The sequence below is a fragment of the Podarcis filfolensis genome, assembly GCF_964270895.1.
Source record: "Podarcis filfolensis genome assembly, chromosome: 15".
Taxonomy (NCBI): Eukaryota; Metazoa; Chordata; class Lepidosauria; order Squamata; family Lacertidae; genus Podarcis; species Podarcis filfolensis.
Window position 1 is genome coordinate 7435469 of NC_139618.1, and position 17243 is coordinate 7452711.

Here is a 17243-nt window from a genome sequence, read left to right on the forward strand (position 1 = left end):
TAATACCCATCGTGTTGGTGTAAAAGCAACATATTCCGTACTTTTGAGGCATACGTCTGGGGTCAGGAGACGGATGCCCAGATTATGTGAAAACAATTCTAGGGGCTTGGACTACATAGTAAAAAAAAAGGGGGAGGGGAATAATAGAACTTAGTGTAAAATAATTTTATAAATGATCTTTTGTACCTTAGGACATCAAATTGTACAACTTTTGTATATATAAAAGCTTAGGAACTTCCTGTGTAGCAGAAAGAGAACACATTCCTACACTTTTAATGTATATGTTTGTTATAATGTCATGTAAACATATGCCCCATGTTTGTGCCTTTTAATTAGTTTGTCTCAATAAACAGAAATGTAGAGACGTCGTAGTTATGTGTGTATTGCCGTACAGTATTTGTATTTATGCACTGTTCCTTTTTCTATTTTTGTCAAGATCAGTGCATGAGGCAGCTTGCAAACCTTGAGATCAGTTGCAAAAGTGCATTGTTCCAGGGGTGCATATGTGCTCATTTGAAGATTTTGATCTGTATGTCCTGCCTGTTCTATACAGAAGAGGTAACCATTGATTGGGGCGAAACCATCAAAAACCCTCTTCCATTAGTGGGAATGCCTCCCTGCCCTGGAAGAACTGTTTCCTGCTTTACAGAAGAAAGACTCTACACAAGCTCTTTCCATGAACTCCCCCACCCAGCCACAAGTTTCCTTGCATCAACGTATGTTATTACTGTACTCCTGATGTATAGTGGCTCTGTGCAGAGGAGAGAAGTCATTCTCTGTTAGCTCTTGCACAATAATTCCTGGAACATTACCAATCCATTTTATCCTCCTTCGCTCACAGTTCTTTGCACCCAATCCATTGTCTGGATATGTGATTTGGTAAAGTGGTGAATCAAACCACAGCTGCTTGCAGTTTGCTTAAACATAACACCCTATACATACATAGATGTAGAAAGGGGGAGGGCTCCAGAGTTGGCGATCACCCAGTAAGAACACTTGTGTAGGTGTAGGTGTTGCTGGTCAGTGGTCCTGTCAAGAGCCTTTCCTACACATTGTAGGTAATACATATAGAAGGTTGTATATAAGGACCAACCAGGTTGATGTGTTGGTTTTAATGGATGAATTATGTATGGAATTCTGCAGCACCCTGCTCCTACAAACTTAATGCATCCCAAATAGTTTGTATGTAACTCTTAAGAGTTCACTGCCTGTGCTTTGCAAGCTCACAGTAGTGATTCATCCACCTAGAAAGCAGGCAGCATCCTCAGCAGGTAAGTTCTATTGCCTCTGTTTCAGGTGTTTTTGTATTGTAAACCACCTTGTGATCCACATATGAAGGGTGGTGTAGAAATTTAATTAATAATAATAATAATAAAGTGGGCCACCCAGAGACAGTTCCTGTTTCCTGTTGCTCCAAACAGCAGTACTACAACAGATGGATGGAAATTGCAGGTTGGGTGAGGCAAGGTTTTTTAAAATAATATTATTTCTTCTGTCCAGCTGGCTGTCGGGAGAGGGTCAGAGCTCTTTCCAGAAGTCTGAACTGATCTCTTGCAGAGGGCTTCCTTCCCATTCCATTGCTTCCTCTGTTTGGCTCCCCCCATCTACATTAAATCGAGCTGGCACACATCCACACCACCCATTTAAAGCACTCTAAGGTCACTTTAAACAGTTGTAGCTTCCCCCCAAAGTACCCTGGCATGTGGTTAGGTAAAGGTGCTGAGAGTTGCTAGGAAACCCCTATTACCCTTAAGAGTTACAATTTCCAGAGTTCCCTGAGAAGACAAATGGATAAACCATTCTGGGAATTCTATCTGTGAAGGAAATCAGGGTTTCACAGCTACCGTACTATCGGCACCCTTAACAAACCAGTTCTTTTGGAGAAGCTGTGACTTAATGGTACAAATGTCCTTTAAATACAGTGGTACTTCAGTTTACGGACTTAATCCATTCCGGAAGTCCATCCTTAAACCAAAACCGTTCTTAAACTGAGGAGTGCTTTCCCTAATGAGGCCTCCCACCGCTGGTGCCCTTCTACCATTTGGATTCCGTTCTTAAACCAAGGTAAAGTTCTCAAACCAAGACACTATTTCAGGTTTTGCGGAGTTTGTAAACCAAATTGTTCTTAAAACCAGACTGCTTAAACCGAGGTACCACTGTATGCATGATATGGATGTGACTCTGACTGCCAACCTCATTCACCAGAGGAGCATTTTGAAATGTTAGTGGTCTTGTAGTCGTGACTTCCTTGGGTTACTGTTGTTTGGGGGAAATGTAGGGGTGGAGGAAATCTCTGATAAGCTGGACCCAGGCCATTTTGGGGGGTTATAGGCAATTACAGCCACCTTAAATTTAATCTGGGAGGCTCATTTTTTTTTTTTAAGTCTATGCAAAGACTTGATGCCTGTAGGCTTAATTAAAATACTGGTTGGTTGATAAACTTAAGTTAATTTTTTAAAGCATTATTTACTGAAATGTGTGAAAGCTCAAGAAAATAATAAACATTTTGTGTCAAGACTGGATGCAGTCAGCTGTCATAGAGATGTATAACAGCAGTTGAGTGCCAGCAGGATTGGAGTCAAATTGGGTGTTCCTCTGAAACAGGAATCTGCTTACTCAAGATTTATTATTTACAGACTTTATTAATTGCTATATATTAGAAATACCAAACAGTGTATAAAAAATAATTTTTTTAAATTCTCTGCTTTTAGCAAACAAACTACATGAACAATTTTACCAAGCTTTCGGCTGTAATACTTGAAGCCAGTCGACCCAAAGCTAAGGCAAGCTCTTTCTCACTGCAGTCTGGGCCTGTCACACCAAATTGGGTGAAGTCACACCAAAATCATGTTTTGGTCTGCCATGTTTATTCAAAATGGCACCATGCATGCAAACTTTGACGAAGAGCGCTGCCTCCACTTCGGAGACACTCGTGTTGAGTTTGGTGGTGATACAGTGAGAGGTGGACAAGCCTATCGCCAAAAATGAGTGAAGTCACCCCATAGTGACATTTCAGTCTTCCATCTTGATTCTAAATGGTGTCTGCCATAACAGTATTGACTGCCGCCATGACCTCGGGAACCCTCCTACTGAGTTTGGCGATGATAACTGGCATCGGGACCCACAGAGTGGACAGACCAGAGAACAAACGGCTTTCCAAAATATATGGTACACAAGTGGGGAGTGCCTGATGCTGCCAGGGAATTCTTTAAAAGCAAAAATAAATTGTGATTTATAAATGGATGGTGTAATACGTGAGTTTGGACCCGTCAAGCCAATGTTATGAAGTTTTGCCAAAGTCATGTTTTGGTCCATCTTGATTCAAAATGGTCTTGGCATCCAAACATCAGCAAAGCTTGCCCCTGCCTCCTCAGGAACCCTTGTTCTGAGTTGGTGATAGATTGAGTGGTGTCCGAACACATAGGAGGCAAGCAAGACAGACAAGTAGTAGACTTTCCCAAATACATAAGAGTCTCAAGTACGGAGAGGCTGGCTGGCTGACATGAGCACTTCTGTTATGGGATGAGGATACAGTGCAATGTTTTGTTTCAGACCCTGCTCATCTGATCTAAAACTCTTGTCAATAGTCCTGTTGATGTCTAGCTTTTTTAAAATTCTGGATTTCATATTGTAAGCTGTGTTGTCAATTCACTTTACTACAGTTCTATCAAACTCCATGCCTTCTCTCTGACCTATGCTTTGAAACAAGATTGGATGATTAATATTTTAGCAATCACTTGCTGGCTGTACTTCAAAGCCAGCTTGAAATGATAAAAAGTCATTGGCGCTAGGCAAATAGCAGTGTTGGGTTTTGTTTTTTTAAAAAAACCTGCCTGATTGTAAAAGTGCACTTTGCCCTCCTCCCATTTATAATAAAATGGCTTGAAAGCCAGACAAAAATCCACAAATGCAAAACGTGGAATAGTCTGCATGTCAGACAGAAAATGACATGCACAGCACTCCAAAGGATGGATCACTGGGTGAGTGAACATTTGAGTAATTATAGCTGGCCACAGGCTAACCATGATTCATAGGAATAACCGTTCTTTAAAAAGAAAAACAAAGGAAGTACCTTTTGGGCATTTGACAGTCATATCCTAAAGATGAGTAATAGCTCTTTATTTCGGTTCCAGACTTCAGCTCCATTTTTTCCCCATCATTAAAGTTGTGTTGATCCTGCAGATGATATAAATACAGTAACAGGCACTTGGTTTTTTTTAATTTTATTTGGTCCAATTTATTTGTCTAGCAGTGCAATCCTGGGCATATGAACCAGTTTCACAGTGCTTAATCCCTAGTACAGGGTAGGGGTGGGGATTTCAGCCCACTTTCCCTACTGGGCACAAACCAATGGTGAGTGTGGCCCATTGGGACAGGTGGGCTGGAATGCAGGGAGGCCAACAGTAGGTGGAGTCAGAGCCAACGGCGGGTAGAGTTGGAGCCAATGAATTTTGCCTCCACTCTCCCTGCCGAGTTCTCCAAATGCAACACTGCTACTGAGAAGTTGGCACTGCCACCCCCTCGACTGGTTTGCAGCAGGTAGGCAGGCGAGGTCTGGCTGAGGGCACGGTGAGCCTGGAGGAACAGTGCCCCAATTTGTCCTGATGGACCAGGTGGGGCACTGGATGTGATTTTTGCCCTTGTACAGTAGGCCAGCTACATACATGTACATCTCTCTCCAGACAAGCAAGAAGCATGAATGTAATTGAAGGGCACAAATAAACCCAGAGGAGGAGGAGGAAGCTGACAACCAGTGCCACCCCCTTGACTGGTTTTACGGCATCTCAGCTTTGTCTACGTTGGCTTCGTCATGTCCACAGTATGGAAGATGGCAGGATCCCCAAGGATGTGGTCTATGGGGAGCTGACTTTCAGCAGCAGGCCAGTTGGCAGACCATCCGTGTTACAAAGATCTCTGCAGCTGGCACATGATGCGGCAGCTAGCAACACCAGCTCTGCCATGTGGGAATCCCTTGCAGACAACCACAGTGCCTGGAGACAGGCAGTCAGGTCGTGTATCTATAGCAGTGAGCAGAGGAGAAATGACTGCTGGAAGGAGCACAGAGAGAGGAAACGCCCTGGTGCATCCGCAGCAGCACAACTGGGTGCCTTCATCTGCCCCAACTGCAACAAAACATGTCTCTCCCGTATCGGTCTCTGCGACCACAGCAGGTGTTGCAACCTTCCAAAAGCTTGGCCTCACCCCCAATGGCGCATTTAGGTAGGTGGGGTGCTGGCTGAGGGTAGACTGAGCTTGGTAGGGCAACCCCCTCCCCACAAACAGTTCAGATTGCAAAGCACTTGAGAGGAACCTGAGGTTTAATATGTGTTAATAAAGGATAGTAACTGAGTTTTTTTTGTTTGTTTTTTGGGGCAGATGAGATGGTGCTCTATTTATGGTGCTACCTTGCAAAGTGTGCTAATGGATGCTAAAAATACCAGCCCAGGTGACACAAGTAGGGCTCTGCCCGTCTAGAATGGTTGGGTACCTTGTGATGAATGGGAGGAAGGCGAGACTGACTAGGCCTGTCTCATCAATCCCAGTTTGCATGAGATTGCCTTATACAGGACCAGACCGTTGATCTTTTTAGCTTGGAATAAGACAGCTTCCTACGTCCTTAAAATCACACCTATCACATGTGATCTGAGAGGTGGGTGTGTTGGACCCGATGCCCTCCAGATGTTTTGGACTACAATTTCCATCAGCCTGAGCTGGCAGTGCTCGTCTACTCTGGTTTTGTCATGCTCATTATGTTCTGTGGACTGGTTGTTTTGGAGAAGGGGGAAAGCATCTGTCTCTACAGGAGCTCTGCTGCTCCAGAACATCTCAGTTAGGAGAGGCTGTGCACCATCTGGACCAGTGTTTCACAAACTTGGGTGTCCAGATTTTTTGGACTACAATTCCTATCTTCCCAGCTAGCAGTGGTCAGGGATGATGGGAACCATAGTTCAAAAGCAGCTGGAGACCCAAGTTTGGGAAACACTGATCTGGACCATGGTCTGGGCACAGCGGCAGACTGGATGGGGCCCAGTAAACTGATCCTGAACCCTGGGAAGACTGAAGTGCTATAGACTGCAGGTTCCCGAGTCTGGGTGTTCTCCTGAATTTTTGTCACTAGAGGCCCAGTGGCTAGGATTGCCTTTTACCTTCTACAGCTGGTGTATCAATTATGGCCATTCTTGGACAAGGGTAGTTGAGGCCATGGTGATTCATAGAATCAGGAAGGGACCCAGCAGATCATCTAAGTTCAATCACCTGCAATGCAGAAATATGCACCTGCCCCCTATGGGGACCGAACCTGCAACCTTGGCGTTATCAGCACCATGCTCTAACCAGCTGAACAGGCTGGGCACTGATAACCTCAAGACCCCATTATTGCAATGCAATGGGGCCACCCTTGCGTGCCTGGTCTAGAAGCTCCAACTGGTGACCTCCCTGGGGCACCAAAGTGACCTCCCTGGGGCACAAGCCTGGGCGACGTGTATGGAGGTCCTAGGCTGCCCAGATGACAAGATACCTCTCTTAGCCTTGCTGATGTGGTCCAAAGGAAAGCAGAGAAAGTCATTTAGGACCAGGAGTTGCCAGAAGCAGGAGGACAAGGCACCATCCAACCGTCTTAGGGACTCCACTTCAGATTTGTGTAGGGTTTACTCCTTAGCCTTTGCTTCTCCTGAAGATGTCCTGCAACGCACTGGGTACAGATTTTTCCTCCCCCTGAATCAACAGAGACTTCATTACTGCATCTAATGTTACTGCCTTGGTCTTCTAAGCCAACAAGTGTGCACTGACCCACTAGGAGGGTTGGGTGGACGGGACATCTTATTGGGAGGGCCATCTCTCAGAGGTGGAGCATCTGCTTTGCTTGCAAAAGGTCCCAGGTTCAATCCCCAGCCTCTCCAGGTCGGGCTGTTAATGTCCCTTCCCTGAAACCCTGGGAACCACTGCCAGTCAGTGTAGTAGACAATACTGAGCTGTGTGCACTAAGGGCCCGACTCTGTATACTGCAGCAGCTTAAACCAGTTGCTACCTGGGGGAAGGTCTCAGTATTTTAATGTTGCTTGTTAGTAAAAACACATGGGAAATGAAATTTTGATTTTTTCAAAATGTTGGATTATGGGTTGTAGCCAATGCCAGTTTGCTAGATCACTCAGAGTAGATCTACTGAAAATAATGAACACGAGTCACTTGGGTCTATTAATTTTAATGGGTCTACGCAGAGTAACACTGAGTTTTGCCCACCTACCAATTACTTGCAGCACTGTCCGAAACGTATTATTATTATTATTATTATTATTATTATTATTATTATTATTATATTGATCGTATACTTGTTGAGTTTGTCTCTTAGCCCGGGAGCGCAATACTGAGGAGTCGCAATTTGATATAATGTGCTGCTCGGGTCCGCATGTCATGTGTTTGCGCGTGACGGACCGGGGCCACCACGCCTTGGGTCTGAAGAACCCCAACAGCAAGGGAAATTAGGGGGAAGGCAAACTCCCGGCCAAATTTGGGAGCTGCTCTAGTCCTTTGTGAGCCCCTCCTCTTTCTCTCCCCCCCCCCCGCCGTGTTCTCGACACCCTCGGCTCCCCCCCACCCCCCCGCTTTCCTCCTCAAATCTGTGCCACTTGTGGCGAGGCGGCCTTCCTACGGGGAGGAGGGGTGTGTTACACAGCTGCGTTTCAAACAACCGGCCGCTAGGCTTGGGGAGGGGAAAAGGTGGGGGGGCTAAGAGAGGCAGAGAGAAAGGCAGCTTCGCCCGCCGTTACGTTGCCCTCCTGTGTTTGCAATGGATCTGTGGTGTGACCACCGGGGAGGGAGAGGCGATCCAGCGAGCGGCCACGCCAGCATACATTAAAAGGAGCGCCTTCTCCAGCGACCAACCTGCCCCCCTCTCCAAGGTCTTGGATACGGAGGAGGAACAACTGCGAGGGAACTAACGTAGGTAGACCGGGGGAGCGAGCGGGGAGGGAGAAGCGGGCGTAGCTCTTCTCCTACAGGGGAGGGGTCGGCGGCGGCAGGAGGATCCTTGCAACACCCAGCGCGCTCTCCCTACCCATATCTTCGGCTAGCCCTATCCTGCTTCTTCCCCCGGCAGCTCAGCGGTGTCGCGCGTCTCCCCTCCTCGAGTGGCGCGGGTAAGCTTTGGAGCGTTGGGGGTGGGGAGCGGGGCGGGGGAGGGGCCCTTTTGGAACGCCGGGGACGGAATTGTGGCTACTTTCCGCCGCTTCCCTTTTTGCGCGCGCCGAGCGTTCGCTTAGAGACCCTCCTCGCGGGAAAAGGGAAATAAAGGGGGTTGGGAACCCCACCCCCGAAACGCGGCGGCCGTGCCTACCCTCCCCACCCGGGTTTCCGAAAGCTGTAGCAGCTGACTTTCCAGCCCACCCACCTACCCCGCGTCTCCCCTCCATAGCGGCCTGTTTTGGAGCCCGCGGTGCCTCTCGCCTCCCTCTCCCTTTGCGCCTCGGAGGGCCCTCTCCTCTAACGAGGCGCGTTCTCGGCTCTGCTTTCGGTTCCTCGCTCCTAGAAGGACCTGGCGGATTGGAGGCGGGTGGGCTGGCTGGTGTCCCTGCGCTTCTTCCTTCTCCTCCAGGCGGTCATGTCCCCCACCTCCTTTTGCCGCCACCCCCTTATTTCAACTGCGAGGGGCGTGTGGTTTGGAGGGCGCAGATAAGAGCGTCTTTCCCAGTGTAAAGGGGCAAAAAGGGGTGTGTATGGGTGTGTTTTTAAGCAAAATGAGCTTTGCTTGGGCGGGGGGCAGAGAGAGAAGCATGGCTGATGTGGGAAGGGAATCAAGAGTTGGGAGTTGATTTGTTGTTGTTTTGACACCTACCTTTCAAAGTTTACTTCTTTGGCATTCCTTGTTTGCATAATGAGGCGCTGGAAGGCTGCTTTGGAGAGGTTTGGGACCTCCTCTCTTTCCCCAACGCTCATTATTTAGGAGGAACTGGTCCTGGAATTGTATTTCTACCCTTCCTCTCTCCTCTTCTCACAGCCCCTCTCCCAAATAACCTGCTTTCCCATCTCCATTCCACAATCGTTGCACATTTGTTTCACTTTCTCTCTCAAATTTCTTCCAAGTTCAGCATCATAGTAGTAATAATCCGCAGTATTCTCATGAATGAATATATCTATACTGCTTAATTGCCAAACACACCTTTTAAGCAACTTACAAGTATAAAACCAATTACAAGATAATATAATGGCGTGTAAATAAGAATGCACAATAAAACAATTCGAATGAAACGTTGAAATAAGCATCCATGTATAAAAAAGCAAACACCTTTGAAGAGCGCAGCAGTTTAAAAAAGCAATTAAAAGAATTTAAAATTAAATATAGTAATAGTAATAAGTGTTTGCATTGAACTGGAGTGTTTTGATGCTGCCGATAATGTATTCTTGTAATCCATGTGACACCCCTGTCAGGTATGCCTATGTTATTATCTCCACATTGCAGAGGGGATAACAGGCTGAGAGAGAATGGCTTTTTAAGGCTACATAGTGGGAGGTGAGATGAACTGATTTTACTCTACTATGTAATGCCAGTGCTTGGTTAAAAAAGAAAAATGAGAGGTTCTGTATCCTGAATGGTGGGCTATCAGTTGTAATAAATGGGACCTAGTTATGGCTGGTTTATTAGTTTCTTCAATTTTGATACACACCAATGCAGTTCCATTTCTGAAATCTGTCTCTACTTTGTCATATAAATGCTATTGCTTGAGTGGCATGGCAAATTGGCTACCTTTGTGCAGGTAAAAGCATTCACTAGTGTCTCTCAAATGCTCCAATTTGACAAAAAAGGTAGCAGAAAGCTTGCTGAGTGGGATCCACTGGTGGCCTACTAGGTTCCATTGGGTTCTTGGGCTGAAGTTGGAAGTGACTGAACTGTCAGATTGTTTCCGAGTTTCCGAGCTGCACTGTTATGATTGAAAAGATTTGGTTCTCATTGTCTGACTCACTCTTGGCCAGTTGGAGTACTGCTCCCCACCTGAGAATTGATGCAGAAGCATCGCTGCTCGCACTGTCTGCCAGGTAAAATGGCACAGACAGTTCCCAGCACACGGAAATAAATGCAGAAAGTGCTTTTCTAGGGGAAGGATGACACCTTGTTTCTGAGAAGAATCTTCCTCCTTCTATCAAAGTCGTTTTGATGGTTTGGATGTTGCCTGGGAGTTTTCATTGTTAACTGTTGTGACAGGATTTTATTTCATTTATGTTTGTTGATGACATGCCCATCAAAGGATGGAAATGCTTGAAATCTGCTTGGAATTTTGAAACTTGCAAATAAGGAAGGTGGCAGAGACCATGGATTGGCTTATTGGCTGGTGATGTCACGATGTCCTTTTCCTTATTGCTGTTCATTGTAGAATTGGGCAGACCACAGGTATTCCAAGATCTGTTTATTAACTTTGACCCTCTCATCTTTCTCACAGCACCTCTCTCACTTGGGCGGATAAAAGATTTTAGAAGGAGCAATTTGATAGGCTCAGTTGCAGGCATCTGAAAGATATTACTTGTACCTTGATTCTACCACACAGAAGTGATTTTATGTTCCATTCTTCTGTGCAACACCTTAACAGAATATATTTAATTAGATGCAGATGCAATTCCAAAACGTGGAATAAAGTTTAAATATGAAGGTGGGAAATGAATACAAAATGAAATACGATTTTCCTCCTGGAATAGAATTATTCAGGCTCTGCAATCCTGTACACACTTGAATTCAACAGGGCTTAACTTCTAAATAGGCATGTATAGGATTGCACTGTAAATCTGCTATGTATTTGGACAGCTGCCTGTTAGCTATGCATTCAGACATCTAAGATACAATCAAAATTTGTGTGATGATTCCTGAGATCCATGAGCAGGTTTTTGCCTGTGTTTGGATACAACTGAACATCGCTTTGAATCAAGATGGTGGACCGAACCTTTCAAAATTGCACTGATTGTAACTACTACACGCAATACAAGGGATGAGGCTACTAGTAGACTATATATTTCGTTCTGTGTTCTGTACATGCTCCCGTTTATTAGTGACCCAATTAAAGAAACCTTAGTTGGCTGATTGTATGAATTTTAGTTGGTTGATTAACTAAATTTGCATAAATTCACCCATGGATAAAACAATATCTGAATAGTTCTTTAAACTTGTAAAACATCTTGACCAATTTTTTATTACTCATTTTGCATAGGTCTCTGAAAGGTGACCGTCTTCCCCTACAGACCCACTTGAGTGTTGTCATCAACAAAGCAGGACCCTCTTGGTCCTTCTGTGCAGTGCTCAAAATTCCTCTGGTGTGTTTTGCAACTGGTGGATGCCCAGTTGCGACCCCCTGCATTCTGCCCTACCGGTGCCAATGAGCATCTTTTAAAAGTGGGGTTTGATCACAGGGCAGCATTTCAGATTTTGGAAGGTGGTGGGGGCAAAGAGAAAAGATAAAAATCAAGGTTTAAAGCATATTTTTCCAATCTGGCGACCTTCAGATGTTGCTAGACTACAACTCCCATCATCCCTGACTACTGGCCACGTGAGCTAGAGCTGATAGAAGTTGTAGTTGAAAACATCTGGAAGGCACAAAGGTGATGTAAAGGCCAGGTTTTTTTGATACCCTGGGAGTTAAATTGCCAAATTAAATTTCCCAGAAACAGCATGCTTTAAGAGCATTTGCTGTGGTTACTTTTTAAAAGACCCATAATTATTGTGATATGATTGGCACAGGTTAGAATACCACCCCCTCCCAAGTAATAGGACTGTGCCTTCCAGCATGCAATCCCATTTAATAGTTTATTGTTGGTTTGCTATGATCCTGTGCGTGCTTTCCTTGGAACAGGCCCCACTGAATGCTGGGAGACTTACTTTATGCCTGGAACTGGGTTCCAGCTCTGAAGCATCTTTGAGCAGGCTTGAGATCTAGGTTGCGCCAGAGGTGTGTTGTGGAAGCCAGTTAGTGGGACAGATGCATGGACTTAGCCTCTGAATTTGATCCCTGTATCCTCAATGTCTCTTAGTGTATCGGAATTAATTTGGGAACTGCTTGCTGACAGCCTGGATCACAGATGTCTGTTTTCTAAAACGATGTGGTTTATTTCCCTTTGTTAATAAAGAATTTTACATTCCTGTGGGCTGACAATAACTCGGCTTTGGATGAAAGTCTGCAAATGTTTCCAACTCAGAACATACCTTCTCTTCGCCTCTAATGTAAAGAGTACATTTTCCAGATGCCATCTAATACTGCAGTAATATATAGATTTGCAGCCCTCCAGATGTGCTGGTGAAAACTGGCCTGGGAGAGGTGTCTGTGTGGGGGCAGAAACTGCTTCCACTTCACTTCCTGAATCTTCCTCACCTCCTTGTATTTTGTTTTCCTCTTGGTCTCTTTAATCTCGGGTGCTACCAAGTGTTTGGTCACTATGCCCTCGACTTTGAAGAGAAGCGGGAATCAGGCTTTGCAAGAACTGAGCTGCTAGGTCTAACCTCAGAGCACCTTGCAAAAGCTCAGCAAATCATAGAGATTGGCTTAAGTTCAAGTTCAAACCTTGAACGGAGCAGAAAAAGACTTAAAATGAGTGGTGAAAGAGTAGGCCAGCCAGTTCCATCTGTCCAATGGAGATCTGAAGTGGAGGCTGCAATCCTCTGTACACCTTCCTGAAAGTAAGCCCTATGTAAGACAGTAGGGGTACTTCTGAGTAAACATGTATAACATGTGCCATGTGTTTCTTAGGTGGCAACATCCCCATATTTAAATCACACTGGACACCAAGGAGAACTGTGGTAATAATAATTATTATTTTTATTTTTATTTATACCCCGCCCTCCCCAGCCAAGGCCGGGCTCAGGGCGGCTAACAAGCAATAATAAAAACAAGCTGAATGAATACAATTTAAAAACAAGATTAAAATACAACAATTAAAATATTGAAACATTAAAATATTAAAATGCAGCCTCATCACAGGAGGAGAAAGGAAAAAGAAAAAAGAAAGAGGGGGAGGGAATCAAATTGGCTCCAAGCCAAAGGCCAGGCGGAACAACTCTGTCTTACAGGCCCTGCGGAAAGAAATCAGATCCCGCAGGGCCCTGGTCTCATGAGGCAGAGCGTTCCACCAGGCCGGAGCCAGTGTTGAAAAGGCCCTGGCTCTGGTTGAAGCCAATCTAACTTCCTTAGGGCCCGGGAACACTAGGGTGTTGCTATTTATGGGCCTTGAGGCTCTCTGTGGGGCATACCGGGAGAGGCGGTCCCGTAGGTACGAGGGTCCTAGGCCGCGAAGGGCTTTAAAGGGTAAGGGATGAAAGCCATGGCTGAATCCTCTTTGTAAGCAGGAGAATCAAAATTGCCACTGGGTGCACCGGTGTGGTAACCCATATGCAAAATGCCCCGGCTGCATGCTACCCAGAGAAGGAATGAGATAAACACCATTGTGCCTGCTGGCTGGGACTGATGGGAGCTGGAGTCTAATGGCACCACCAGCCAGGGCTCAGAGGGGCTCAGCACATCTGATTACATAAGTAAAACTTTCATGTGATAAAGTACTCAGAGGATTGTTGGGGCAAAGGACTGAGGAAGCCCAGCATTTTGTTATTGGTTGGTATTTTCCAAATCAACCCTGTGGTGTTTTTTTAAATGGGAAAACTATCAGAATCCAGTGGTGGAGAAATGGGATGGATGGCAGCTAATGGATTGAAGTTGAATCCTGACAAGACAGAAGTACTGTTTCTAGGGACGGGGGGCGGGTGGGTGTGGGGGACTCCCTGGTTCTGAATGGGGTAACTGTGCCCCTGAAGGACCAGGTTCACAGCCTGGGAGTCATTCTGGACTCATAGCTGTCCATGGAGGCGCAGGTCAATTCTGTGTCCAGGGCAGCTGTTTACCAGCTCCATCTGGTATGCCGGCTAAGACCCTACTTGCCTGCACACTGTCTCGCCAGAGTGGTACATGCACTGGTTATCTCCCACTTGGACTACTCCAATGCGTTCTACGTGGGGCTGCCTTTGAAGGTGACTCGGAAACTACAATTAATTGAAAATGTGGCAGCTGGACTGGGAGCGGCCGCCAGGACCACATAACGCCAATCCTGAAAGACCTACATTGGCTCCCAGTACATTTCCGAGCACAATTCAAAGTGTTGGTGCTGACCTTTAAAGTGGCCTCGGCCCTGTATACCTGAAGGAGCGTCTCCACCCCCATCATTCAGCACGGACACTGAGATCCAGCACCAAGGGCCTTTTGGCGGGTCCCACGCTGTGAGAAGTGAAGCTACAGGGAACTAGGCAGAGGGCCTTCTCAGCAGCGGCAACCAGCCTGTGGAATGCCCTCCCATCAGATGTTAAGGAATTACATAACATTTAGGAAACATCTGAAGGCAGCCCTGTATAGGGAAGCTGTTTAAGGTTTAATGTTTTGTTACGTTTTTATATATGCTGGAAGCCGCCCAAAGTGGCTGGGGCAACCCAGTCAGATGGGTGGGGTACAAATAAATTATTATTATTATTATTATTAAATTATTTACAAAGAGATAGATACAGCAGGCAGGATTCAGTAAAAGAAAACCAATTTAGGGAGCAGTCCAAATAGCTCTTGAAATTGGTGCATTTATGTCCTCTGAAGCTCATGAAGTTGAGCAAATACAGACACAGCCGTTTCTCTGAGGCCACATCAGTGCATTTCTGGGACGTCTGCTCTTGGGTATTTGCAGTCTTTTCCGCTGCACGGCTTTGCCGCCTGATGCTTATTGTAATGGCTCAAGAGCTAATGTCCTAAATCCAAAATAAATTAAAAGGTGTTCCTTCATTTACCGCAACAAAATGACTTCCTCCTCCTCCTGCCTCTAAATCCTGGGCTGGCTATTAGTTTCCTGGCTCCGTGTTGGGGGAGTTATTATCCTCTGTTCTTCCAGCATCTCAAATCTCCCTTGCAAGATTTTTAATTTAAAATCTAATTAGCTAAGCACGCAGTCGGGTTGTCATAGGTAACGGAAGCGGACGCTTTGTTGTTGAGGCCTGTGGATGGCCTTTCAAGATAGCCTTTGTGCATTCAGCAAAGGACTTTCGGGGTGGCAATGGTGTTGTTGAGACCTCTTAACAACGATTGGTTGGGCTGCTGGGGTGTCACAGAGGGACTGAGCAATCGGAAGGCCTCTTTTGGTTGCGCTGCTCAGATTCTAAAAGAGGGCTGGGGCAGAATGAATGGTCTAGGGCAGGGAACCTGGGGAACCTGTTGTCCTCCAGAGGTTGCTGGATTATAACCCCCGCCAATTCTGACTACTCTGACTACTGGCCATGCTGGTTGGAATAGAATCAACATTTGGAGTGCCCATCCCTAGCCTAGGGAATTTTGAAAGCCCTGGTGTTCTCTGGGGAATCTACATTCCTTCCCTTAACCTGAACCTTTGCTAGGTAAGCCAAAATAAACGGATGTCTAGCTGTGCCCACCTTTACCACAGACCCCACAAGTGTCCCAAATTATTCGGGACAGCCCGAATTGGCAGAAGATGCTCCTTCTTCTCTTCCCAACCCCGAATGTCACGGGTTTTTTTTTTTTTAATAATAATATTTATTAAAATTTCAAAAAAATTACAAACATAAGAAAAAAGTAATAAAACAAAAAATTACAAAAAACTAAAAAATAAAAAAATTAAAAACAAATAAATTTTTCTATAGCTTATCTTTCATTTATTTGTTTCCTTGACCTCCTCACACCTCCCTTTTTTGTATTCTAGTTCAATTAGTTAATTCAGCAAATCCTTTCCATCTTTGTTTTTATCTTAATCATTTATCTTAATATGTTGTGACTTTGCATTCTCACCTGTTGACAACCCATTTTTACATACTCCTTTATAACATTACTGCTAAAACCACATAACTTCATTCCAGCATCCTTCTAACATTCCTTAATTTTGCAATGTTTCTGTAGATAGTCTTTAAACTTCTTCCAACCTTCTTCTACCGATTCTTCTCCCTGGTCTCGGATTCTGCCAGTCATTTCCGCTAATTCCATGTAATCCATCACCTTCATCTGCCATTCTTCCTTGGTGGGTAAATCTTGTGTTTTCCAATACTTTGCGATGAGTATTCTTGCTGCTGCTGTAGCGTACATAAAGAAAGTTCTGTCCTTCTTTAACACCATTTGGCCGACCATGCCCAGGAGAAAGGCCTCTGGTTTCTTCAAAAAGGTAGATTTAAATACCTTCTTCATTTCATTATAGATCATCTCCCAGAAAGCCTTAATCCTTGGGCACGTCCACCAAAGGTGAAAGAATGTACCATCAATCTCTTTACATTTCCAACATTTATTATCAGGCAAATGATATATTTTTGCAAGCTTGACTGGTGTCATGTACCACCTGTATATCATTTTCATAATATTCTCTCTTAAGGCATTACATGCCGTAAATTTCATACCTGTGGTCCATAACTGTTCCCAGTCAGCCAAAATAATGTTATGTCCAACATCTTGTGCCCATTTAATCATAGCAGATTTCACCGTTTCATCCTGAGTGTTCCATTTCAACAGCAAGTTATACATTCTTGATAAAATCTTAGTTTTGGGATCTAACAGTTCTGTTTCCAATTTTGATTTTTCCACCTGGAAGCCAATTTTCTTGTCCAAATTGTAAGCCTCCATTATTTGATAATAATGAAGCCAATCTCGCACTTTGTCTTTTAGTTTCTCAAAGCTCTGCAATTTCAATTTGTCTCCCTCTTGTTCCAAAATTTCCCAATCTTTCGGCCATTTGGCCTCCATATTGAGCTTTTTCTGAGCCTTCGCTTGCATCGGTGACAACCACCTTGCGAATGTCACGGTTTTGCACCCCCACGCTGGTTGAGGGAGCAAAAGACGGGCGTTTTTTAGTTCTGCTATGGTGTGAGTCCAGAAACAGGTCCAAAAAACAGAAGAAAAACTTAACCTTGACCTCCTCTTCCGGAAGTTTGTCCGTGGTTCCCAAAAAGGAGGTGGAGGGCAGGGAATAGCCCAGGGAACCACTGTCTGCTACCCACCTACTGAATTGGAAGTGCTGTAGGAAGGCAGTGTGGTGCAGCGGTTAGAGTGTTGGACTACGACCTGGGAGATCAGGGTTCAAATCCCCACTCGGGTGATCTTGGAGTCAGTCACAGCCTCTGAACCTACCTCACAGAGTCATTGTGGTAATTATCTGAGGGGGTGGGGATGGGCCACACACTCCTTGGGGGAAAAGGTGGGATAATGAGCAGGTAAGCAGAAGGGCTTATTTATTTAAGAAAGCTGGAGATA

At 45.2% G+C, this 17243-nt stretch overlaps 1 protein-coding gene and 1 long non-coding RNA gene across 9 annotated transcripts in view; one reads left to right on the forward strand and one right to left on the reverse strand.

Annotated features, from left to right (window-relative positions):
* Positions 1-2622: 2622 nt before the first annotated feature.
* On the reverse strand, positions 2623-8717 carry LOC310750227. Its single transcript, XR_014541995.1, has 3 exons — positions 8391-8717; positions 4073-4176; positions 2623-3385 (listed from the first exon to the last, which is right to left on the reverse strand). It is a non-coding gene; the product is annotated as an uncharacterized lncRNA (long non-coding RNA).
* The window catches only part of CUEDC1 (CUE domain containing 1), a 70442-nt gene continuing 60616 nt past the window's right edge, over positions 7418-17243 (forward strand). For 3 of the 8 annotated variants that reach the window (XM_083587910.1, XM_083587912.1, XM_083587916.1), the window contains exon 1: positions 7701-7938. The gene's annotated coding sequence lies outside the window, so the exon portion shown is untranslated. Of the gene's footprint in view, positions 8136-17243 lie in introns of all 8 variants that reach the window. The other 5 variants (XM_083587906.1, XM_083587905.1, XM_083587913.1 and 2 more) reach the window with 5 other exon arrangements.